The sequence below is a fragment of the Somniosus microcephalus genome, unplaced genomic scaffold (genome assembly GCF_052327205.1).
Source record: "Somniosus microcephalus isolate GS21.2 unplaced genomic scaffold, FLI_Smic_1.0 unresolved_chr4, whole genome shotgun sequence".
NCBI lineage: Eukaryota > Metazoa > Chordata > Chondrichthyes > Squaliformes > Somniosidae > Somniosus > Somniosus microcephalus.
Genome location: NW_028225182.1, coordinates 16583999 through 16608462, shown reverse-complemented (window position 1 = coordinate 16608462; position 24464 = coordinate 16583999). Strand labels below are relative to the sequence as shown.

At 45.9% G+C, this 24464-nt stretch overlaps 11 non-coding genes across 11 annotated transcripts; all 11 read left to right on the top strand.

Moving 5' to 3' along the window:
• The first annotated feature begins 10995 nt into the window (after positions 1–10995).
• Positions 10996–11067, top strand: trnaq-uug (transfer RNA glutamine (anticodon UUG)). The gene has a single exon. It is a non-coding gene; the product is annotated as a tRNA-Gln (tRNA).
• A 1282-nt stretch (positions 11068–12349) lies between these two features.
• trnaq-uug (transfer RNA glutamine (anticodon UUG)) lies at positions 12350–12421 on the top strand. Its single transcript has one exon. It is a non-coding gene; the product is annotated as a tRNA-Gln (tRNA).
• A 605-nt stretch (positions 12422–13026) lies between these two features.
• Positions 13027–13098, top strand: trnaq-cug (transfer RNA glutamine (anticodon CUG)). Its single transcript has one exon. It is a non-coding gene; the product is annotated as a tRNA-Gln (tRNA).
• Positions 13099–14382: 1284 nt separating this feature from the next.
• trnaq-uug (transfer RNA glutamine (anticodon UUG)) lies at positions 14383–14454 on the top strand. Its single transcript has one exon. It is a non-coding gene; the product is annotated as a tRNA-Gln (tRNA).
• A 1284-nt stretch (positions 14455–15738) lies between these two features.
• On the top strand, positions 15739–15810 carry trnaq-uug (transfer RNA glutamine (anticodon UUG)). Its single transcript has one exon. It is a non-coding gene; the product is annotated as a tRNA-Gln (tRNA).
• A 605-nt stretch (positions 15811–16415) lies between these two features.
• trnaq-cug (transfer RNA glutamine (anticodon CUG)) lies at positions 16416–16487 on the top strand. The gene has a single exon. It is a non-coding gene; the product is annotated as a tRNA-Gln (tRNA).
• A 606-nt stretch (positions 16488–17093) lies between these two features.
• Positions 17094–17165, top strand: trnaq-uug (transfer RNA glutamine (anticodon UUG)). Its single transcript has one exon. It is a non-coding gene; the product is annotated as a tRNA-Gln (tRNA).
• Positions 17166–17770: 605 nt separating this feature from the next.
• trnaq-cug (transfer RNA glutamine (anticodon CUG)) lies at positions 17771–17842 on the top strand. Its single transcript has one exon. It is a non-coding gene; the product is annotated as a tRNA-Gln (tRNA).
• A 1960-nt stretch (positions 17843–19802) lies between these two features.
• trnaq-uug (transfer RNA glutamine (anticodon UUG)) lies at positions 19803–19874 on the top strand. The gene has a single exon. It is a non-coding gene; the product is annotated as a tRNA-Gln (tRNA).
• Positions 19875–21834: 1960 nt separating this feature from the next.
• Positions 21835–21906, top strand: trnaq-uug (transfer RNA glutamine (anticodon UUG)). Its single transcript has one exon. It is a non-coding gene; the product is annotated as a tRNA-Gln (tRNA).
• A 1283-nt stretch (positions 21907–23189) lies between these two features.
• trnaq-cug (transfer RNA glutamine (anticodon CUG)) lies at positions 23190–23261 on the top strand. The gene has a single exon. It is a non-coding gene; the product is annotated as a tRNA-Gln (tRNA).
• Positions 23262–24464: the final 1203 nt, after the last annotated feature.

Genomic DNA, 24464 nt, shown 5'->3' with positions numbered 1-24464 from the left:
CGGGTAGCCCTGCAGAAGTTAGCGGCAGTGTGTAAGCTCACCGTTTATGGTATAGGTGGCTGGGTTAAGAAGGGTGAGATGAGGGTGCGGGAGGAGGTTAAAGAGGCCAAGAATAGGGAGTCAGAGTTTGAAAAATGCCAGGCGGAGGTAGAATGCCTCATAAGAGAGGTGAATAAGGCCAGAGATAGTGGGATGAGGGTGCGGGAAGAAAATGCACGCCTTACACTAGAGGTCATGAAATGCCGGGCAGAGATAGAGCGCCTTGTGCAGGAAGCCACAGTGGCTAGGGACAGTGAGATGAAGCTACAGGAGGAAAACGCACACCTCACCCAAGAAACTAGTGATGGCAAAAGCCACGCGAGGCACAAGATAGAGTTCCTAAAGTGCCAAATTACAGAAGCAAGGAGGAACGAGATGAGACTGCGGGAAGAGAATACCCACCTCACCTCAGAAGTAACAGAGCAGGAGGAAAAGGTTAAGGAGGTAAAGGCAGCTTATAAGCTGGCCTGCGACCAAAGGTTTAGTGGAGCAGATCATACCCCATGCAACAGAAAGATAGAGAGTTTGGGTATGGAGTTATTAAGGACTGAAGGGATGGAATGTCTCATAAGTCCGAAGGGAAGTCCACCGGACAGTACCAGCAGCCCAAATAAAACCGCCCCACAGGCAGCACCCAGAACAGAGCTTGCTAGGGAATTAGAGATCCCAAGACAGCAGCCCACGGCACTGAGTTTTGAGGAGCTCTGGCAGCAAGAAGGGGTGGACAATGGGGTGGTAGGAGAACGCCAGCAGGTCCCGCTAGGCAGGCGGGGATCAGGACCAGTGTACCCCCTCCCACAACGGAGGTACGGGCCGCCCGTGAACGATAAAGACCCAGGGACTGCTCAGCATACCTATCTGGTGCCCTATGATACCCCACAGCTCAGAGGCCTGGTGAAACATATTCCCCTGCTCTCCGAAAAGAGAGACCCCTCAGTGCACTTGCAAGGGATAGAACAGGCAGCCTGTGTTAATGGCTGTGATGACGAAGAGAAAGCCAAAATGTTGCTTTTCCCTGTAGATACTAAGCTCTATCAGACGCTTTCAGATGAGGCTAAGAGAGGGCAGAAGGGTTTTGAGGACCTAAAGGAGGAAATACTGGAAGCCATGGGTGCGAACGACAGCAGTCCGTTCGGTCGCAAAGGAAAAACACCGCAGAAGGAAGAGGAGACCCCACAGACATTTGCAGACAGGCGGTAGCCAGTCTGCAACAGCGCATGTCCAGGGGGACAAAATAGGGCACGCCTGAACCCGCAGCAGCGGACCCAATGGCTTTGTTGCCTGGTGTCCAATTGTCTGCCCCAGATAAAAGCAAAGGCTGATACTTGGTTTGACCACCGAGACCCCCTAGCAACCGAAGAGACTGTAATCCGGCAGCTCACAGTAGCATATAGGAACAGTAGGAATAGTGGGAGCCCTAGCAAAAGGGTAAGGTCCACAAGGTTAAACCTGGGACTCAATTCAAGAAAGAGCGTCGCCAGGAGGGGAGCCGACCCTCCAAGAACAAGGTCACTTGTTACAGGAGCGGGGAGGATGGCCACTGGCGCAGGGATTGTAAAAAGCCTGGAGAGACGATAAAGCCAGCACCCCCGCAGCCCCAACTCAGAAGGCAGAGACAGAAACTCCTCCTGATACAGTCGAGTCCATCATGGAGTCGATAAAATCGTTCCTCAGGGCCAATCACGGAAAGGTAGCAGCCATCAGTGGTGCTGCAAACCCCTTGCCCACCTTTGCCTCCCCACAATGACTGGAGCACGCGCAGCCTGTCCGTCTGTGTAATCTCCGGTAAGATGAATGGAAGAGACCGCTCGTACAGATGGAGACAGAGAAGGTTACAAGGACTTATCTATTGGATACGGGGGCATCATGCATCGTGATCCATATGGATAATCCCACCACCACACCTCTGTTTGATGGGGTTCCATACATGCTATCGGAATTTACCAGTCAGTAGCAGGCGGGGTTATACTCCAGATCCCTCTCCGTCCGTCTGGGCACGCTCCAAACTAAGTGGACGTGCATCCTGGCAAAGTGGAATAAGGAGGAAGGAAACGGGATCCAAGGAGCCGACTTCCTGGTGGGCCACGGGATCCTCGTGGGTCTCCACAACCATTGCCTTTGGGGGGCTAGCACAGACAGGGAAGAAGGTGTAGTGGTCATCCCGGCCAAGGAGGGTAAGGGGACCTTGTGTACTGTGAAGCCCAAAGAAGGCTCATGGTAAATGATGTCCCGGAGGCACTGCAGGCAGTCGTGCAGGCAAACCTCACAGCCTTTGCCACCCATAAACACGTCTACGGAAGGATCACAGGGTTTGAGTTTAAAATAGATGGGGAACCCATGACCCGACCACAGAAGCAGTACAATTTCCCCAAGGAGGCAGAACCCGACATGGAGGCAGCCATCACCTCCTTAGTTAAACAGGGAGTGTTGAGGCCCATAGCCACTCATGTTAATTCTCCACTTTGGCCGGTTAGGAAACCGGACAATTCATGGAGAGCCATGGTGGACTATCGGGTGCTTAACAGCAATATCCCCATGTGTGCCCCCACAGTAGAAGCAGTGGCTAATATTATTAGCAATATTCCAGCATCCGCGAACACATTCACGCTGCTGGAAATTTCGAATGGGTTCCGGTCCATCCCTTTAAAATGGGAGGAGCAATATAAGTTTGCCTTCACCTTTAAGGGAGAGCAGTATACCTGGACCTGTCTGCCACAGGGTTTCTACAACAGCCCCGGCATCTTCCACCAATGCATGAAGGATAGTTTAAAGGAATTCAGTCAAACCACACAATTACTGCAGTATGTGGATGATCTGCTCTTATTTACCGACTCGGTCGGGGAGCATGGCCCACTGCTGGCTGAGCTGCTGCAGAGAAAGTGGTTTAAAGTCAACCCCAAGAAGGCGCAGATGGGTCAGCAAGAAGTTTAATTCCTGGGTCTGACTGTCCGCACAGGAGAGAGGTCGATAGATAAGGCAAGGAGGGAAGCGGTCCAGGAGTTACCGATTCCCAAATCAGTAAGAGGGCTGAGGTCGTTCCTGGGATTGACGGGGTACTGCAGGGAATTTATAGAGGACTATGCAGCCACAGCGGCCCCTCTGCTCCGTCTCCTACACAAGGGAGTGGAGTGGTCCTGGGTTGAGGGATGCCAGGCAGCATTTGTTAAGTTAATGGGAGACCTGCAGACCGCAGCAGCCCTAGGAGCGATAGATGGGAAAAGGGATTTTTTTCTGCAGGCAGCAGACAGCATGAGGAAGCAGCATTGGAATAACCGGCTGCTGCTGGAGCCTAGCAGGAGCCACCAGTGGGAGATAGGAGACCTAGTGATGGTAAGATACAATGCCCAGGTGGGAAGTTTAGAGCCACTCTACATGGGACTATACTATTATAGTTGATAGGGACAGCCCCATGGTCAATGCAGTAAAACTACCCCGGTGCACAAAGTAGTTCCACGCCAACCAATGTAAATTGTAACAAGTTCAAGTTCACAGGCTGTAAAGACAGGCACTGTGGCTTGTTCCAAGGGAAAAGTTGTCCGGCCCACCAACTGGGACACTTCCCCGCCCCAGTGGGACCTAAGTTTTGGCCTAAGTTTAAATTTGAACCAGTTATCTAGTTCAGAAACAGAGAAACAGCCGCCTGAGAGTAAAAATCTGCAGGGTGCTGCGAGTTCATTCCCAGAAGAGACTGCCCGCACATGTGTAGTCGCTGGTCTGGAGGCAGGAATTCCCCAGTCTTTTGAACAGGAGGTTCACGGGGAGAGGTTTCCCAACACCAGGTTCGCACAGGTGCAGTTCCCCAGCCTGTGACCCCAGCGGCTCCTCTTCAGTTTTCCCGCGCAGGTGCTGTCGCCTGATTGAATACAGAGATTTCACAGCCTCTGCCGGGGGACTCAGGGGAGGAGGTTCGTGCAGGCGCAGTTGCCTGTTTCAAGGGACAAACTTCCCAGCCCGCTTCTACAGTGGTTCCCCCTATGGTGTGGGACTCTAGGGAGGAAAGGATTGAAATTCCTCTTGTGGGGGACATATGGAAGGAGCCGGTACCAGGTTTTGGACCTGGAGAGGAAGATTTTCAGTCACCAGCAGCGGGTGGTGAGGAGATGCCGGCCCCCAGTACAGGAGTGGGTAGGGAAAAGGAGACAAACCCGGATTACTGGCAGGCTGCCAGGTATATTAAACAGTGCGGTCTGTTTGCATCAGGGGGAGAAAGTTCCTAGCCAGCTAGGGCTGTGACCCAGGCTCAGGGTCTGTCAGCCAAAGTTTCCCCGCAGAGACGACCCTCAGAAAGTCTCAGCGGGTCCACAAGCCTAATATAAGATGGTCACCAGGGTACCTGTCACAAAGAGCAATCTTCCGAGCCGGGAGGAAACAGATCACAGAGGTCCCCAACTAGCAGCCATAAGCTGCCAGGGACCAGAAGCAGGAGGCAGTCCAGCTTCACTGCAGGCAGCAGTAATCTGCGACAGTGACACCAGAGATTAGCCTGGCCGTCCGGAGACGGGCGGCATTTGTATTATAGCTTTGTGTTAAGTTACCAATGTTTATAGCTTGCTTTTAAGGTGTTTAAATTTTAAGTTTAGAATGTAACTAGTAGTTTAAAGTTTAAGCTTGTAAGTGTGCCAAATATTTGTATTTTGGTCCGAGGTCAAGGGACTCGACCATGTCTCCACCTAAGGCAGCAGGTCAGTGAGAGACTTGGCTGCATGTCCTTTTAAGTTCTTTTGCAGGAGAGTGGACAAAGGAGCAGACCTGTTCGCCCAGCCCGAGCTGGGCACCGAATGAAGATATGGTTATACAGAATGCTGGAGATCACCTCGCCATTGGACAAATCCAGAAGGAGGCCCCACAGTGACCTTCGGGAGAAACTGGACAGAGTCCGGAGGAACCTGCCTACTCAAGGGGGGCACGGTGGCATAGTGGTTAGCACTGTTGCCTCACAGCGCTAGGGACCCGAGTTCAAATCTGGCCTCGGGCGACTGTCTGTGTGGAGTTTGTACATTCTCCCTGTGTCTGCGTGGGTTTCCTCTGGGTGCTCCGATTTTCTCCCACAGTCCAAAGATGTGCAGGTTAGGTTGATCTGGCTGTGATAAATTGACCCTTTGTGTTAGGGGATTAAATGCATGGGGTTACGGGGATAGGGTGGGATATGTGTCGGTGCAGGCTCGATGGGCTGAAATGGCCTCTATCTGCGCTGTAGATTCTGTGTGTGACTCATCCTACGTGGTAGTGATGGCCCCAGCTAGGTGGGGCACAGCCGCAACCCAGCACTATCCTGACCGAATTTCACTTGCTGGAGACCTCGCCATTGAGGAGTCATGGTGGGGAAGCACAGGCGCCTTGTCAGATAGAGACGCGTTCCCCGGGGACTGGGTGGTGATGGCCCGGGAAAGATTGTAAAGGGGAGGGGGAGACTCAAGAGTCGCATGGGTGCATTCGGGGAAGGGAGGAACTCACCCGGGGCCCACAGGCAAAGTTGGAGTCTAACTGTGGCTGGGAAGGATGAGTGAGTGGCCGGATCTGGGATCCAAGATTTGAGTGTGGGGCCAGTGAGAGACGCCACACAGGCACCCATCATTTTCTGCAGCCAGTCAAGGGAAGATGGGAGGGGGAGGGATTGGGAGTTGCGATCCCATACTCCCCGGTCTCGGTCTGTGAAACATGAGGGGTACCCCGCCTCCACAAAGGGAGAAGGGAATGGCTTGGGGCTGGCGGAGCAGACTGTTCTTTAAAATCCATTCTCTATGTTTTAAAAGTTTAAGACCATTAAAAGGGGGGGTGGAAGGAACATTTACTGCCCGGGTGGGAGGAGCAATACTCACTCGAATTTCGTGGCCCTTCATTGGCACGTGATGGTCGGGGTTTATTTCAGCATTTTGTTTCAAATGTTTAATGGAGATTTTTGTATTTTGTTTTACAGTTCCAAGTGCTGCAGAGGCGTAGGACACTCTACGTGCTTGAAATCATTCTGATTACATTGTATAACCAAGATTGCAACATTTTGTAATATGTTATAATGTAACAAGTGATGCAGGGGTATGAGACCCTTCTTGTAACATTTTGTAATTGATGTATCTGTAGATGCCTACTGTACCACGGTTTTCTCGGATTTGAGGGGAATAGACAGGTTGGGGAATCAGTGATAGGTAGCTATAGGTAAATACAGGGGATGGTTGTTTGTCGGGTGTCAGAAATCTTTGCTCACTTCTTCAAGAGGATACTACAAGCAAGTTGGAAGTATCCAAGGTGCGAATGTAGGGGTTTGCAAAATCCCCTCAGCCCCCGAAAATCGGGAAATATTAACCCACATCGTGGACGAAGAGTTTGCGTGATTTAAATTGTCTCTGGGTTGGATTTTTTTTATAACATATCCAGAACCGCAAGAAGTCTGCGTTAAGCTAGGCAGCACTTGGACAACACCGGAATCAAAGAACTTTGTAAAAAAATCGCACACCTTAAGACAGCACATTTTTATTAAAAAAAGGTACTCTTGAGTTTGGTAAATTGCCCAGGGATAAAATGGCCGTCAGACTGCGTGGCCAAGGACAAAGGGCCTGGAAGCAGCTTTCTGTGTCTGTGAAGCAACGGCAGTCAAATTCTGTCAATCAGAAGGGGAGGTTCCCTCCCTGCAGAGACAATCGATGTTTGTTTACAGAAACTGCAAAAGGCTATTTGCACAAGGGATTAAACCAATTGACTGCGGTTGCAGTGACCACAAGATAATGGGTTTCTGTTTACATAGTAATACAACTCCATTCAAAACCCATCAGGGTGAATGGAGATGGTTCGAAGGCTCAGCACAGACATTTGAAAAGAAACACTTAAACTGAGGAAGGGAACAGTTTAAAATGAATGGGTTTGAAGCACCCATTTCTGGACAATGGGGACAGTTGGATCCCTTTTGCTTTAGCCCAGAAACTTCCGGATCTGGGCGGGAACATTTCGGCCCCAAAACTGGGGTGTAAGAGATAGCTTCTCAGAGGCATCTCTCTCTCTCTGGCTTGCCTCCATGTGCTCTCTACAGTGTGGCAGTCTGTCTGAAGAAGTAACACCAGCAGTTTGCTTTTAAAACACTGGGGTGTTTCTTTACTTCAGGACAGTGAAGATCTCGTGGGACACGCAGCTGGCACTGCAGTGGTGAGCATATATTTTTCTGGTCTTCCACAAGGCAACTTAGGATAGGCTTAGGGGTGGGAGTAAAGTGGGGATTTCATTAGAATTGTATTTTAGTCGATTTCCCTCGTTGTGTCCGTTTTTTTCCTCCCCTCTTTGAGCAATTTTAGCGTGATTACAAGATCGTGTGGTGTAGTTTCTTAGTTTTAATAAAGTTTGACTTTCTTGCATCCAGACCATTTGTCCGTTTTAATATATCATTAATTATAAGTTCCTCCCGTCAGAACTCGAAGGAGGGCTATAGCGATTCGAGACCGCTGTTTGGAGCTGGTCAAAGTGCAGTGGCAAAAAGGCTGTCTGACCAGGTAAAGTACCGTAAACCAGGTAAAGGAAGGTAAATTGCCATAAAGCAGGTAAAGAATGCCTGCCTACAATATGAAGGTACACCAAAAAATTAGGAAGGTGGATGCATTTTGGCCTTTATTGCAAGGGGTTTGGAATATAAAAGTGAGGAGTAAGTCTCTCATCCCTGCAATTGTCAATGCTTTTGGGCCCTGAGGGAATCAGGAAATATGGGGATCGGGTGGGAAAGTGTAGTTGAGGTCGAAGATCAGCCATGATCTAATTGAATGGCGGAGCAGGCTTGAGGGGCTGAAAGGCCTAATCCTGCTCCTGATTCTTATGTTTCTTACATGACAGGGTTAGGGAGTTGGGGTTAATTGGAGTAGGGCTTCCAGACTTCATTGGTTCTCCATTTTAAAGTCCCCACATTGTGGTTTGCAACAAAGCTTAGAGTAATATGCAAGGTAGCTACAGTGGGTTGAACCAGAGACGAGTGCACACTGAGAAGCTGGGCTGGTAAATCTGTGCTGCTGCAGCGGCACCAAGTGGTGACATAGAGAGTTGCCATTATTCTTATGGACAGAGCAATTTATTGCAGAAAAGTTGGCACAGAAGTGTGACAAAAAAGTGATAGGAAGTTTTGTAGAAAGGACTCTGTCTTTAAGGGGCCCACATTCTCCTTCGCCTCCCTCTTTATCATACTATACCAGTAAAAACTTTTCACAGGTTTATTCTTGCATTCCCTTTCTACAGTGCTTTTGCACCCCTTTGCTGTCCAAAGAGACTCGAGGTTCCATGTACATAGATCAATAAAATCTCATGAACAGGTATGGAAAATAATCAAAAAGGCAAATGGAATGCTGGCCTTAATATCTAGAAAGCTAGAATACAACGGGGCAGAAGTTATGCTGCAGCTATACAAAGCCCTGTTTAGGCCTCAGTTGGAGTATTGTATTCAGTTCTGGGCAGAGTTGTTAGATGGCTGTGATCCTAGGATGGATTAACTATTATATCCTGTAAGTTACGGTTGCCCCATGATCTCATGCCGTTATGCCCAGTGTTCTGTGTTTTGCTGGTCTTGAAACAACTATTAAGTAAATATTAAATTGATTTATATATACACACATATATATGACACAAATCCACTTTGAATTGACTTCTGACGAGAGGCAGGACTAATTACATTTGATTTCCTTTACATGTTGGGGAACGATAACCTGCTTGAATTAGTTCTCGTACCCGGGCACAATGTCCATAATATGCAAGAATGATTATATCCAAATACTCTCAATATCCCCGCGTGCATTTTATATATGTTCAAATGTATCAAATTACTGTATCACTCATTCCATATATGTATCGGTTCAATAAAATGTAACAAAAACATTTCATCTGCGCCAGTTCCTTATTACAAAACCTCCTGTCCCTATTTTGTCACACTTCTGTGCCAACTTTTCTGTAATAAATTGCTCTGTCAATAATAATAATGATAAAGGCAACTCTCTATGTCACCAGTTGGTGGCACTGCAGCCGTCCAGATTTACGTGCCCCAGCTTCTCATTGTCCACCATTCTCTGGTTCAACCCACTGTAGCTGCCTGGCATATTACTCTAAGCTTTGTTGTAAACCACAATGTGGGGACTTTAAAATGGGGACCCAATGATGTCTGGAAGCCCTACACCAATTATCCCCAACTCCGTAACTTGTTACATAAGTTACATAAGAATCAGGAGCTTCGTTTGACTGCACAGCAGATTGCTCAACATTTTCTTTGCAAGCTGCATTCGGCTGGCATACTTGTTGAAATTGAAAGCAGTGCTTCTTGAAACGTAGGCATTGCACTTCGTATTCTCGAAAAAAGTTAACAATTGCTTATCTTTCGTGCAGCAGTGCCTTGCAAAGATTATACACATTTTACCTGGCAGTGCTGCAATGCAAGCTGCCATGAGCAGTGTGAAAAAGAAGCTGAGATTTGTGAACCGATAGCCATCAAGGCAGCTGCGTGATTTGCACAGAACCGAGGCTTAGCAGAGGGGCAAGTGGGCAAGCTGAAGTTAAGGATGAGACCAGACCAAGACAAATTATAATGGTGGAGACGGTAATGTTGTTGATTTTAAGAAAAGATTCTAATGAATTCTTCAGCGACGGTTGCATGATGTAATGGTGTCCACTCTGGACTTTGAGTCCAGCGATCCAAGTTCAAATCTTGGTGGAACCTGAATTCTTGTTGTCCCAGCTGCTGGAAATTTGGGACATACAAGCTTGGCATCCGCATACCAACCACGGTTACGGGACCGTTTGCTGCCTGAATCAATGACGGTTGATTTATTGTTCTCGACATCAGATGATAGGCTCAACATCTCATTCCCAGTTCCAAATAAGAGGGGGAGAAAGATGTGTGTTATCCAGTGCTTCGTTTGACTGCACAGCAGAATGCTCAACATTTTCTTTGCAAGCTGCATTCGGCTGGCATACTTGCTGAAGTTGAAAGCAGTGCTTCTTGAAACGTAGGCATTGCACTTCGTATTCTTTGAAAAAAGTTAACAATTGCTTATCTTTCGTGCAGCTGTGCCTTGCAAAGATTATACTCATTTTACCTGGCAGGACTGCAATACAAGATGCCATGAGCAGTGTGAAAAAAACCCAGAGATTTGTGAACCGATAGCCATCAAGGCAGCTGTGTGATTTACTCAGGACCGAGGCTAAGCAGAGGGGCAAGTGGGCAAGCTGAAGTTAAGGATGAGACCTGGCCGAGACAAAGTATAATGGTGGAGATGGTAATGTTGTTGATTTTGAGAAAAGAATCTAAGGAACTGTTCAGCAAAGGTTCCATGGTGTAATGGTAAGCACTCTGGACTCTGACTCCAGCGATCCGAGGTCAAATCTCGGTGGAACCTGAATTCTTGTTGTCCCAGCTGCTGGAAATTTGGGACATGCAAGTTTGGCATCTTCATAACAACCACGGTTATGGGACCGTTTCCTGCCTGGATCAATGGCGGTTGATTTATTGTTCTCGACATCAGATGATAGGCTCAACCTCTTATTCCCAGTTCCAAATAAGAGGGGGAGAAAGATGTGCGTTGTCCAGTGCTTGGTTTGACTGCACAGCAGATTGCTCAACATTTTCTTTGCAAGCTGCATTCGGCTGGCATACTTGCTGAAATTGAAAGCAGTGCTTCTTGAAACGTAGGCATTGCACTTCGTATTCTTTGAAAAAAGTTAACAATTGCTTGTCTTTCGTGCAGCTGTGCCTTGCAAAGATTATACTCATTTTACCTGGCAGGACTGCAATACAAGATGCTATGAGCAGTGTGAAAAAGAAACAGAGATTTGTGAACCGATAGCCATCAAGGCAGCTGTGTGATTTGCTCAGAACCGAAGCTTAGCAGAGGGGCAAGTGGGCAAGCTGAAGTTAAGGATGAGACCTGGCCGAGACAAAGTATAATCGTGGCGATGGTAATGTTGTTGATTTTGAGAAAAGAATCTAAGAAACTGTTCAGCAAAGGTTCCATGGTGTAATGGTAAGCATTCTGGACTTTGAATCCAGCGATCCCAGTTCAAATCTCGGTGGAACCTGAATTCTTGTTGTCCCAGCTGCTGGAAATTTGGGACATACAAGCTTGGCATCTTCATAACAACCACGGTTACGGGACCGTTTGCTGCCTGGATCAATGACGGTTGATTTATTGTTCTCGACATCAGATGATCGGCTCAACCTCTTATTCCCAGTTCCAAATAAGACGGGGAGAAAGATGTGTGTTGTCCAGTGCTTCGTTTGACTGCAAAGCAGAATGCTCAACATTTCCTTTGCAAGCTGCATTCGGCTGGCATCCTTGCTGAAATTGAAAGCAGTGCTTCTTGAAACGTTGGAATTGCACTTCGTATTCTCGAAAAAAGTTAACAAATGCTTATCTTTCGTGCAGAATTGCCTTGCAAAGATTATACTCATTTTACGTGGCAGGACTGCAATGCAATCTGCCATGAGCAGTGTGAAAAAGAAGCTGAGATTTGTGAACCGATAGCCATCAAGGCAGCTGTGTGATTTGCTCAGAACCGAAGCTTAGCAGAGGGGCAAGTGGGCAAGCTGACGTTAAGGATGAGACCAGGCCGAGACAAAGTATAATGGTGGAGATGGTAATGTTGTTGATTTTGAGAAAAGAATCTAGGGACTGTTCAGCGAAGGTTCCATGGTGTAATGGTAAGCACTCTGGGCTCTGAATCCAGCGATCCGAGTTGAAATCGCGGTGGAACCTGAATTATTGTTGTCCCAGCTGCTGAAATTTGGGACATACAAGCTTGGTATCTGCATACCAACCAAGGTTACGGGACCGTTTGCTGCCTGGATCAATGACGGTTGATTTATTGTTCTCGACATCAGATGATAGGCTCAACCTCTCATTCCCAGTTCCAAATAAGAGGGGGAGAAAGATGTGTGTTGTCCAGTGCTTCGTTTGACTGCACAGCAGAATGCTCAACATTTTCTTTGCAAGCTGCATTCGGCTGGCATACTTGTTGAAATTGAAAGCAGTGCTTCTTGAAACGTCGGCATTGCACTTCGTATTCTCGAAAAAAGTGAACAATTGCTTATCTATCTTGCAGCAGTGCCTTGCAAAGGTTATTCACATTTTACCTGGCAGGACTGCAATACAAGATGCTATGAGCAGTGTGAAAAAGAAACAGAGATTTGTGAACCGATAGCCATCAAGGCAGCTGTGTGATTTACTCAGAACCAAGGCTTAGCAGAGGGGCAAGTGGGCAAGCTGAAGTTAAGGATGAGACCTGGCCGTGACAAAGTATAATGGTGGAGACGGTAATGTTGTTGATTTTAAGAAAAGATTCAAATAAATTTATCAGCAAAGGTTCCATGGTGTAATGGTGAACACTCTGGACTTTGAATCCAGCGATCCGAGTTCAAATCTTGGTGAAACCTGAATTCTTGTTGTCCCAGCTGCTGGAAATTTGGGACATACAAGCTTGGTATCTGCATATCAACCAAGGTTACGGGACCGTTTGCTGCCTGAATCAATGACGGTTGATTTATTGTTCTGGACATCAGATGAGAGGCTCAACCTCTCATTCCCAGTTCCAAATAAAAGGGGGAGAAAGATGTGTGTTGTCCAGTGCTTCGTTTGACTGCACAGCAGAATGCTCAACATTTTCTTTGCAAGCTGCATTCGGCTGGCATACTTGCTGAAATTGAAAGCAGTGCTTCTTGAAAAGTAGGCATTGCACTTCGTATTCTCGAAAAAAGTTAACAATTGCTTATCTTTCGTGCAGCTGTGCCTTGCAAAGATTATACTCATTTTACCTGGCAGGGCTGCAATGCAATCTGCCATGAGCAGTGTGAAAAAGAAGCTGAGATTTGTGAACCGATAGCCATCAAGGCAGCTGTGTGATTTGCTCAGAACCGAAGCTTAGCAGAGGGGCAAGTGGGCAAGCTGAAGTTAAGGATGAGACTCGGCCGAGACAAAGTATAATGGTGGAGATGGTAATGTTGTTGATTTTGAGAAAAGAATCTAAGGACTGTTTAGCGAGGGTTCCATGGTGTAATGGTAAGCACTCTGGGCTCTGAATCCAGCGATCCGAGTTCAAATCTCGGTGGAACCTGTATTATTGTTGTCCCAGCTGCTGGAAATTTGGGACAGACAAGCTTGGCATCTTCATAACAACCACGGTTGCGGGACCGTTTGCTGCCTGGACCAATGACGGTTCGTTTATTGTTCTCGACATCAGATGATAGGCTCAACCTCTCATGCCCAATTCCAAATAAGAGGGGGAGAAAGATGTGTGTTGTCCAGTGCTTCGTTTGACTGCACAGCAGAATGCTCAACATTTTCTTTGCAAGCTGCATTCGGCTGGCATACTTGTTGAAATTGAAAGCAGTGCTTCTTGAAACGTAGACATTGCACTTCGTATTCTCGAAAAAAGTTAACAATTGCTTATCTATCGTGCAGCAGTGCCTTGCAAAGATTATTCACATTTTACCTGGCAGGACTGCAATACAAGATGCTATGAGCAGTGTGAAAAAGAAACAGAGATTTGTGAACCGATAGCCATCAAGGCAGCTGTGTGATTTACTCAGAACCGAGGCTTAGCAGAGGGGCAAGTGGGTAAGCTGAAGTTAAGGATGAGACCTGGCCGAGACAAAGTATAATGGTGGAGACGGTAATGTTGTTGATTTAAAGAAAAGATTCAAATAAATTTATCAACAAAGGTTCCATGGTTTAATGGTGAGCACTCTGGACTTTGAATCCAACGATCCGAATTCAAATCTCGGTGGAACCTGAATTCTTGTTGTCCCAGCTGCTGGAAATTTGGGACATACAAGCTTGGCATCTTCATAACAACCACGTTTACGGGACCGTTTGCTGCCTGGAGCAATGACGGTTGGTTTATTGTTCTCGACATCAGATGATAGGCTCAACCTCTCATTCCCAGTTCCAAATAAGAGGGGGAAAAAGATGTGTGTTGTCCAGTGCTTCGTTTGACTGCACAGCAGAATGCTCAACATTTTCTTTGCAAGCTGCATTCGGCTGGCATACTTGCTGAAATTGAAAGCAGTGCTTCTTTAAATGTAGGCATTGCACTTCGTATTCTCGAAAAAAGTTAACAATTGCTTATCTTTCGTGCAGCAGTGCCTTGCAAAGATTATTCACATTTTACCTGGCAGGACTGCAATACAAGATGCTATGAGCAGTGTGAAAAAGAAACAGAGATTTGTGAACCGATAGCCATCAAGGCAGCTGTGTGATTTACTCAGAGCCGAGGCTTAGCAGAGGGGCAAGTGGGCAAGCTGAAGTTAAGGATGAGACCTGGCCGAGACAAAGTATAATGGTGGAGATGGTAATGTTGTTGATTTTAAGAAAAGATTCAAATAAATGTATCAACAAAGGTTCCATGGTGTAATGGTGAGCACTCTGGACTTTGAATCCAGCGATCCGAGTTCAAATTTCGGTGGAATCTGAATTCTTGTTGTCCCAACTGCTGGAAATTTGGGATATTCAAGCTTGGCATCTTCATAACAACCACGGTTGCGGGACCGTTTGCTGCCTGGACCAATGACGGTTGGTTTATTGTTCTCGACATCAGATGATAGGCTCAACCTTTCATTCCCAGTTCCAAATAAGATGGGGAGAAAGATGTGTGTTGTCCAGTGCTTCGTTTGACTGCACAGCAGAATGCTCAACATTTTCTTTGCAAGCTGCATTCGGCTGGCATACTTGTTGAAATTGAAAGCAGTGCTTCTTGAAACGTAGACATTGCACTTCGTATTCTCGAAAAAAGTTAACAATTGCTTATCTATCGTGCAGCAGTGCCTTGCAAAGATTATTCACATTTTACCTGGCAGGACTGCAATACAAGATGCTATGAGCAGTGTGAAAAAGAAACAGAGATTTGTGAACCGATAGCCATCAAGGCAGCTGTGTGATTTACTCAGAACCGAGGCTTAGCAGAGGGGCAAGTGGGTAAGCTGAAGTTAAGGATGAGACCTGGCCGAGACAAAGTATAATGGTGGAGACGGTAATGTTGTTGATTTAAAGAAAAGATTCAAATAAATTTATCAACAAAGGTTCCATGGTTTAATGGTGAGCACTCTGGACTTTGAATCCAACGATCCGAATTCAAATCTCGGTGGAACCTGAATTCTTGTTGTCCCAGCTGCTGGAAATTTGGGACATACAAGCTTGGCATCTTCATTACAACCACGTTTACGGGACCGTTTGCTGCCTGGAGCAATGACGGTTGGTTTATTGTTCTCGACATCAGATGATAGGCTCAACCTCTCATTCCCAGTTCCAAATAGGAGGGGGAAAAAGATGTGTGTTGTCCAGTGCTTCGTTTGACTGCACAGCAGAATGCTCAACATTTTCTTTGCAAGCTGCATTCGGCTGGCATACTTGCTGAAATTGAAAGCAGTGCTTCTTTAAACGTAGGCATTGCACTTCGTATTCTCGAAAAAAGTTAACAATTGCTTATCTTTCGTGCAGCAGTGCCTTGCAAAGATTATTCACATTTTACCTGGCAGGACTGCAATACAAGATGCTATGAGCAGTGTGAAAAAGAAACAGAGATTTGTGAACCGATAGCCATCAAGGCAGCTGTGTGATTTACTCAGAACCAAGGCTTAGCAGAGGGGCAAGTGGGCAAGCTGAAGTTAAGGATGAGACCTGGCCGTGACAAAGTATAATGGTGGAGACGGTAATGTTGTTGATTTTAAGAAAAGATTCAAATAAATTTATCAGCAAAGGTTCCATGGTGTAATGGTGAACACTCTGGACTTTGAATCCAGCGATCCGAGTTCAAATCTTGGTGAAACCTGAATTCTTGTTGTCCCAGCTGCTGGAAATTTGGGACATACAAGCTTGGTATCTGCATATCAACCAAGGTTACGGGACCGTTTGCTGCCTGAATCAATGACGGTTGATTTATTGTTCTGGACATCAGATGAGAGGCTCAACCTCTCATTCCCAGTTCCAAATAAAAGGGGGAGAAAGATGTGTGTTGTCCAGTGCTTCGTTTGACTGCACAGCAGAATGCTCAACATTTTCTTTGCAAGCTGCATTCGGCTGGCATACTTGCTGAAATTGAAAGCAGTGCTTCTTGAAACGTAGGCATTGCACTTCGTATTCTCGAAAAAAGTTAACAATTGCTTATCTTTCGTGCAGCTGTGCCTTGCAAAGATTATACTCATTTTACCTGGCAGGGCTGCAATGCAATCTGCCATGAGCAGTGTGAAAAAGAAGCTGAGATTTGTGAACCGATAGCCATCAAGGCAGCTGTGTGATTTGCTCAGAACCGAAGCTTAGCAGAGGGGCAAGTGGGCAAGCTGAAGTTAAGGATGAGACTCGGCCGAGACAAAGTATAATGGTGGAGATGGTAATGTTGTTGATTTTGAGAAAAGAATCTAAGGACTGTTTAGCGAGGGTTCCATGGTGTAATGGTAAGCACTCTGGGCTCTGAATCCAGCGATCCGAGTTCAAATCTCGGTGGAACCTGTATTATTGTTGTCCCAGCTGCTGGAAATTTGGGACAGACAAGCTTGGCATCTTCATAACAACCACGGTTGCGGGACCGTTTGCTGCCTGGACCAATGACGGTTCGTTTATTGTTCTCGACATCAGATGATAGGCTCAACCTCTCATGCCCAATTCCAAATAAGAGGGGGAGAAAGATGTGTGTTGTCCAGTGCTTCGTTTGACTGCACAGCAGAATGCTCAACATTTTCTTTGCAAGCTGCATTCGGCTGGCATACTTGTTGAAATTGAAAGCAGTGCTTCTTGAAACGTAGACATTGCACTTCGTATTCTCGAAAAAAGTTAACAATTGCTTATCTATCGTGCAGCAGTGCCTTGCAAAGATTATTCACATTTTACCTGGCAGGACTGCAATACAAGATGCTATGAGCAGTGTGAAAAAGAAACAGAGATTTGTGAACCGATAGCCATCAAGGCAGCTGTGTGATTTACTCAGAGCCGAGGCTTAGCAGAGGGGCAAGTGGGCAAGCTGAAGTTAAGGATGAGACCTGGCCGAGACAAAGTATAATGGTGGAGATGGTAATGTTGTTGATTTTAAGAAAAGATTCAAATAAATGTATCAACAAAGGTTCCATGGTGTAATGGTGAGCACTCTGGACTTTGAATCCAGCGATCCGAGTTCAAATTTCGGTGGAATCTGAATTCTTGTTGTCCCAACTGCTGGAAATTTGGGACATTCAAGCTTGGCATCTTCATAACAACCACGGTTGCGGGACCGTTTGCTGCCTGGACCAATGACGGTTGGTTTATTGTTCTCGACATCAGATGATAGGCTCAACCTTTCATTCCCAGTTCCAAATAAGATGGGGAGAAAGATGTGTGTTGTCCAGTGCTTCGTTTGACTGCACAGCAGAATGCTCAACATTTTCTTTGCAAGCTGCTTTCGGCTGGCATACTTGCTGAAATTGAAAGCAGTGCTTCTTTAAACGTAGGCATTGCACTTCGTATTCTCGAAAAAAGTTAACAATTGCTTATCTTTCGTGCAGCTGTGCCTTGCAAAGATTACACTCATTTTACCTGACAGGACGGCAATGCAATCTGCCATGAGCAGTGTGAAAAAGAAGCGGAGATTTGTGAACCGATAGCCATCAAGGCAGCTGTGTGATTTGCTCAGAACCGAAGCTGAGCAGAGGGGCAAGTGGGCAAGCTGAAGTTAAGGATGAGACTCGGCCGAGACAAAGTATAATGGTGGAGATGGTAATGTTGTTGATTTTGAGAAAAGAATCTAAGGACTGTTTAGCGAGGGTTCCATGGTGTAATGGTAAGCACTCTGGACTCTGAATCCAGCCATCCGAGTTCAAATCTCGGTGGAACCTGAATTATTGTAGTCCCAGCTGCTGGAAATTTGGGACAGACAAGCTTGGCATCTTCATAACAACCACGGTTGCGGGACCGTTTGCTGCCTGGACCAATGACGGTTCGTTTATTGTTCTCGACATCAGATGATAGGCTCAACCTCTCATGCCCAGTTCCAAATAAGAGGGGGAGAAAGATGTGTGTTGTCCAGTGCTTCGTTTGACTGCACAGCAGAATGCTCAACATTTTCTTTGCAAGCTGCATTCGGCTGGCATACTTGTTGAAATTGAAAGCAGTGCTTCTTGAAACGTAGACATTGCACTTCGTATTCTCGAAAAAAGTTAACAATTGCTTATCTATCGTGCAGCAGTGCCTTGCAAAGATTATTCACATTTTACCTGGCAGGACTGCAATACAAGATGCTATGAGCAGTGTGAAAAAGAAACAGAGATTTGTGAACCGATAGCCATCAAGGCAGCTGTGTGATTTACTCAGAACCGAGGCTTAGCAGAGGGGCAAGTGGGTAAGCTGAAGTTAAGGATGAGACCTGGCCGAGACAAAGTATAATGGTGGAGACGGTAATGTTGCTGATTTAAAGAAAAGATTCAAATAAATTTATCAACAAAGGTTCCATGGTTTAATGGTGAGCACTCTGGACTTTGAATCCAACGGTCCGAATTCAAATCTCGGTGGAACCTGAATTCTTGTTGTCCCAGCTGCTGGAAATTTGGGACATACAAGCTTGGCATCTTCATAACAACCACGTTTACGGGACCGTTTGCTGCCTGGAGCAATGACGGTTGGTTTATTGTTCTCGACATCAGATGATAGGCTCAACCTCTCATTCCCAGTTCCAAATAAGAGGGGGAAAAAGATGTGTGTTGTCCAGTGCTTCGTTTGACTGCACAGCAGAATGCTCAACATTTTCTTTGCAAGCTGCATTCGGCTGGCATACTTGCTGAAATTGAAAGCAGTGCTTCTTTAAACGTAGGCATTGCACTTCGTATTCTCGAAAAAAGTTAACAATTGCTTATCTTTCGTGCAGCTGTGCCTTGCAAAGATTACACTCATTTTACCTGGCAGGACTGCAATGCAATCTGCCATGAGCAGTGTGAAAAAGAAGCTGAGATTTGTGAACCGATTGCCATCAAGGCAGCTGTGTGATTTGCTCAGAACCGAAGCTTAGCAGAGGGGCAAGTGGGCAAGCTGACGTTAAGGATGAGACCAGGCCGAGACAAAGTATAATGGTGGAGATGGTAATGTTGTTGATTTTGAGAAAAGAATCTAAGGACCGTTCAGTGAAGGTTACGTGGTGTAATGGTAAGCACTCTGGGCTCTGAATCCAGCGATCCGAGTTCAAATCTCGGTGGAACCTGCATTCTTGTTGTCCCAGCTGCTGGAAATTTGGGACATACAAGATTGGCATCTGCATACCAACCACGGTTGCAGGACCGTTTGCTGCCTGAATCGATGACGGTTGATTTATTGTTCTGGACATCAGATGATAGGCTCAACCTCTCATTCCCAGTTCCAAATAAGCCGGGGAGAAAGATGTGTATTGTCCAGTGCTTCATTTCACTGCACAGCAGATTGCTCAACATTTTCTTTGCAAGCTGCATACGGCTGGCATATTGTTGAAATTGAAAGCAGTGCTTCTTGAAATGTAGACATTGCACTTCGTATTCTCGAAAAAAGTTAACAATTGCTTATCTATCGTGCAGCAGTGCCTTGCAAAGATTATTCACATTTTACCTGGCAGGACTGCAATACAAGATGCTATGAGCAGTGTGAAAAAGAAACAGAGATTTGTGAACCGATAGCCATCAAGGCAGCTGTGTGATTTACTCAGAGCCGAGGCTTAGCAGAGGGGCAAGTGGGCAAGCTGAAGTTAAGGATGAGACCTGGCCGAGACAAAGTATAATGGTGGAGATGGTAATGTTGTTGATTTTAAGAAAAGATTCAAATAAATGTATCAACAAAGGTTCCATGGTGTAATGGTGAGCACTCTGGACTTTGAATCCAGCGATCCGAGTTCAAATTTCGGTGGAATCTGAATTCTTGTTGTCCCAACTGCTGGAAATTTGGGACATTCAAGCTTGGCATCTTCATAACAACCACGGTTGCGGGACCGTTTGCTGCCTGGACCAATGACGGTTGGTTTATTGTTCTCGACATCAGATGATAGGCTCAACCTTTCATTCCCAGTTCCAAATAAGATGGGGAGAAAGATGTGTGTTGTCCAGTGCTTCGTTTGACTGCACAGCAGAATGCTCAACATTTTCTTTGCAAGCTGCATTCGGCTGGCATACTTGCTGAAATTGAAAGCAGTGCTTCTTTAAACGTAGGCATTGCACTTCGTATTCTCGAAAAAAGTTAACAATTGCTTATCTTTCGTGCAGCTGTGCCTTGCAAAGATTACACTCATTTTACCTGGCAGGACTGCAATGCAATCTGCCATGAGCAGTGTGAAAAAGAAGCTGAGATTTGTGAACCGATAGCCATCAAGGCAGCTGTGTGATTTGCTCAGAACCGAAGCTTAGCAGAGGGGCAAGTGGGCAAGCTGACGTTAAGGATGAGACCAGGCCGAGACAAAGTATAATGGTGGAGATGGTAATGTTGTTGATTTTGAGAAAAGAATCTAAAGACCGTTCAGCGAAGGTTACGTGGTGTAATGGTAAGCACTCTGGGCTCTGAATCCAGCAATCCGAGTTCAAATCTCGGTGGAACCTGAATTCTTGTTGTCCCAGCTGCTGGAAATTTGGGACATGCAAGCTTGGCATCTTCATAACAACCATGGTTTTGGGACCGTTTGCTGCCTGGATCAATGACGGTTGATTTATTGTTCTCGACAGCAGATGATAGGCTCAATCTCTTATTCCCAGTTCCAAATAAGAGGGGGAGAAAGATGTGTGTTGTCCAGTGCTTCGTTTGACTGCACAGCAGAATGCTCAACATTTTCTTTGCAAGCTGCATTCGGCTGGCATACTTGCTTAAATTGAAAGCAGTGCTTCTTGAAACGTAGGCATTGCACTTCGTATTCTCGAAAAAAGTTAACAATTGCTTATCTTTCGTGCAGCTGTGCCTTGCAAAGATTATACTCATTTTACCTGGCAGGACTGCAATGCAATCTGCCATGAGCAGTGTGAAAAAGAAGCTGAGATTTGTGAACCGATAGCCATCAAGGCAGCTGTGTGATTTGCTCAGAACCGAAGCTTAGCAGAGGGGCAAGTGGGCAAGCTGATGTTAAGGATGAGACCTGGCCGAGACAAAGTATAATGGTGGAGACGGTAATGTTGTTGATTTTGAGAAAAGAATCTAAGGAACTGTTCAGCAAAGGTTCCATGGTGTAATGGTAAACACTCTGGGCTTTGAATCTAGCGACCCCACTTCAAATCTCGGTGGAACCTGAATTATTGTTGTCCCAGCTGCTGGAAATTTGGGACATACAAGATTGGCATCTGCATACCAACCACGGTTACGGGACCGTTTGCTGCCTGAATCAATGACGGTTGATTTATTGTTCTGGACATCAGATGATAGGCTCAACCTCTCATTCCCAGTTCCAAATAAGCCGGGGAGAAAGATGTGTATTGTCCAGTGCTTCATTTCACTGCACAGCAGATTGCTCAACATTTTCTTTGCAAGCTGCATACGGCTGGCATATTGTTGAAATTGAAAGCAGTGCTTCTTGAAATGTAGACATTGCACTTCGTATTCTCGAAAAAAGTTAACAATTGCTTATCTATCGTGCAGCAGTGCCTTGCAAAGATTATTCACATTTTACCTGGCAGGACTGCAATACAAGATGCTATGAGCAGTGTGAAAAAGAAACAGAGATTTGTGAACCGATAGCCATCAAGACAGCTGTGTGATTTACTCAGAGCCGAGGCTCAGCAGAGGGGCAAGTGGGCAAGCTGAAGTTAAGGATGAGACCTGGCCGAGACAAAGTATAATGGTGGAGATGGTAATGTTGTTGATTTTAAGAAAAGATTCAAATAAATGTATCAGCAAAGGTTCCATGGTGTAATGGTGAGCACTCTGGACTTTGAATCCAGCGATCCGAGTTCAAATCTCCGTGGAACCTGAATTCTTGTTGTCCCAACTGCTGGAAATTTGGGACATACAAGCTTGGCATCTTCATAACAACCACGGTTGCGGGACTGTTTGCTGCCTGGACCAATAACGGTTCGCTTATTGTTCTGGACATCAGATGATAGGCTCAACCTCTCATTCCCAGTTCCAAATAAGAGGGGGAGAAAGATGTGTGTTGTCCAGCGCTTCGTTTGACTGCACAGCAGAAAGCTCAACATTTTCTTTGCAAGCTGCATTCGGCTGGCATACTTGCTTAAATTGAAAGCAGTGCTTCTTGAAACGTAGGCATTGCACTTCGTATTCACGAAAAAAGTTAACAATTGCTTATCTTTCGTGCAGCTGTGCCTTGCAAAGATTATACTCATTTTACCTGGCAGGACTGCAATGCAATCTGCCATGAGCAGTGTGAAAAAGAAGCTTAGATTTGTGAACCGATAGCCATCAAGGCAGCTGTGTGATTTGCACAGAACCGAAGCTGAGCAGAGGGGCAAGTGGGCAAGCTGAAGTTAAGGATGAGACCTGGCCGAGACAAAGTATAATGGTGGAGACGATAATGTTGTTGATTTTGAGAAAAAAATCAAAGGAACTGTTCAGCAAAGGTTCCATGGTGTAATGGTAAGCACTGTGGACTCTGAATCCAGCGATCCAAGTTCAAATCTCGGTGGAACCTGAATTATTGTTGTCCCAGCTGCTGGAAATTTGGGACATACAAGATTGGCATCTGTATACCAACCACGGTTGCAGGGCCGTTTGCTGCTTGAATCAATGACGGTTGATTTATTGTTCTCGACATCAGATGATAGGCTCAATCTCTTATTCCCAGTTCCAAATAAGAGGGGGAGAAAGATGTGTGTTGTCCAGTGCTTCGTTTGACTGCACAGCAGAATGTGCAACATTTTCTTTGCAAGCTGCATTCGGCTGGCATACTGGCTGAAATTGAAAGCAGTGCTTCTTGAAACGTAGGCATTGCACTTCGTATTCTCGAAAAAAGTTAACAATTGTTTATCTTTCGTGCAGCAGTGCCTTGCAAAGATTATACTCATTTTACCTGGCAGGACTGCAATGCAATCTGCCATGAGCAGTGTGAAAAAGAAGCTGAGATTTGTGAACCGATAGCCATCAAGGCAGCTGTGTGATTTGCTCAGAACCGAAGCTTAGCAGAGGGGCAAGTGGGCAAGCTAACGTTAAGGATGAGACCAGGCCGAGACAAAGTATAATGGTGGAGATCGTAATGTTGTTGATTTTGAGAAAAGAATCTAGGGACTGTTCAGCGAAGGTTCCATGGTGTAATGGTGAGCACTCTGGGCTCTGAATCCAGCGATCCGAGTTCAAATCTCGGTGGAACCTGAATTATTGTTGTCCCAGCTGCTGAAATTTGGGACATACAAGCTTGGTATCTGCATACCAACCAAGGTTACGGGACCGTTTGCTGCCTGAATCAATGACGGTTGATTTATTGTTCTCGACATCAGATGATAGGCTCAATCTCTTATTCCCAGTTCCAAATAAGAGGGGGAGAAAGATGTGTGTTGTCCAGTGCTTCGTTTGACTGCACAGCAGAATGTGCAACATTTTCTTTGCAAGCTGCATTCGGCTGGCATACTGGCTGAAATTGAAAGCAGTGCTTCTTGAAACGTAGACATTGCACTTCGTATTCTCGAAAAAAGTTAACAATTGCTTATCTATCGTGCAGCAGTGCCTTGCAAAGATTATTCACATTTTACCTGGCAGGACTGCAATACAAGATGCTATGAGCAGTGTGAAAAAGAAACAGAGATTTGTGAACCGATAGCCATCAAGGCAGCTGTGTGATTTACTCAGAACCGAGGCTTAGCAGAGGGGCAAGTGGGCAAGCTGAAGTTAAGGATGAGAGCAGACCGAGACAAAGTATAATGGTGGCGACGGTAATGTTGTTGATTTTAAGAAAAGATTCTAATGAATTCTTCGGCGATGGTTGCATGGTGTAATGGTGACCACTCTGGACTTTGAGTCCAGCGATCCGAGTTCAAATCTTGGTGGAACCTGAATTCTTGTTGTCCCAGCTGCTGGAAATTTGGAACATGCAAGCTTGGCATCTGCATACCAACCACGGTTACGGGACCGTTTGCTGCCTGAATCAATGACGGTTGATTTATTGTTTTCGACATCAGATGACAGGCTGAACCTCTCATTCCCAGTTCCAAATAAGCGGGGGAGAAAGATGTGTGTTGTCCATTGCTTCATTTCACTGCACAGCAGATTGCTCAACATTTTCTTTGCAAGCTGCATTCGGCTGGCATACTTGTTGAGATTGAAAGCAGTTCTTCTTGAAACGTAGACATTGCACTTCGTATTCTCGAAAAAAGTTAACAATTGCTTATCTGTCGTGCAGCAGTGCCTTGCAAAGATTATAAACATTTTACCTGGCAGGACTGCAATACAAGCTGCTATGAGCAGTGTGAAAAAGAAACGGAGATTTGTGAACCGATAGCCATCAAGGCAGCTGTGTGATTTACTCAGAACCGAGGCTTAGCAGAGGGGCAAGTGGGCAAGCTGAAGTTAAGGATGAGA